Genomic DNA, 1,023 nt, shown 5'->3' with positions numbered 1-1,023 from the left:
ATGAATTTTTGTTGCTGTAACAAATAATTTAATGTTCTTAGAATTAATATAATCAGCAAAATCATTTGATGATATACCTCGTTCTCCATCAAATATTAAATTTGTCATTTTTATTCCTTGTTTAAATAATTCTTCAAAACCATTTATAATTGATGATGCAGTTTTATCTTTAATAGAAATAACATACCCATATCTTGTATTAACATTTATACCTATTAGGTATGGATGTAATGGATTATTTTTATGAACTCTGTGATCAAAATTTATTTTTACAGATGGTTTATCATATTTTTGTTGAGTTACTCTCTTATCTTTATCAGAGAAATACAATATATCAAACATATAAGTATTTGGTATTGCAACAAATTTATAAGCAAAATTTTTATTATAAAATGAATATTTAGATGGAGATGGTTTAAAATTATTAGCATAAATTATATCTTTGTTATTGAAATAAGTATATATATTTTTAGCTAATGATGGAACATATTGATTCATATCTACATTAAATAATTGTTTAATTGTTCTATCTTTCTTAAAATAATTAGTTGGTGGATAAGTAGCTATAGTAGTGGTTGTACCGTGTGGTTGAATTGACGAGAAACTCACGCCGTAGGCTGACGGTTGAGGTCTTAATTCAGCATTTAATTGAATTTCTGGTGTTTGTTTAATTTCTTTAACTTCTGGTTTAGGTGTATTTGCATCTTTTTTAAATTCATGTGAACCAGTAACTTCTAGCATTTTAGATATACTTGCATTTATACTTCGTTTATTAGTAGTATATATATCATATATATCATCTAATAATTTTTGTGTTCTATTATTACTAATATTAAAATAATTATAAATACCAGAATAAAAATTTTTTAAATTGTGCTTTGAGTTAGTATTAGGATTAATCCCATATAATTTATCTCTATTATTATATGCATATTCTATTTTATTTTTATAAGTATTATAAAATTTAGATAATTCTTGTTCCTTTGACATTTATATTTTTTAAAAATGAACCCAATTCAGTAT

This window comes from Entamoeba invadens (genome assembly GCF_000330505.1).
Source record: "Entamoeba invadens IP1 unplaced genomic scaffold scaff_1105074725993, whole genome shotgun sequence".
Classification (NCBI taxonomy): domain Eukaryota; phylum Evosea; order Mastigamoebida; family Endamoebidae; genus Entamoeba; species Entamoeba invadens.
The sequence above is the reverse complement of the archived record's forward strand: the minus strand, read 5'-3'. Positions refer to the sequence as shown.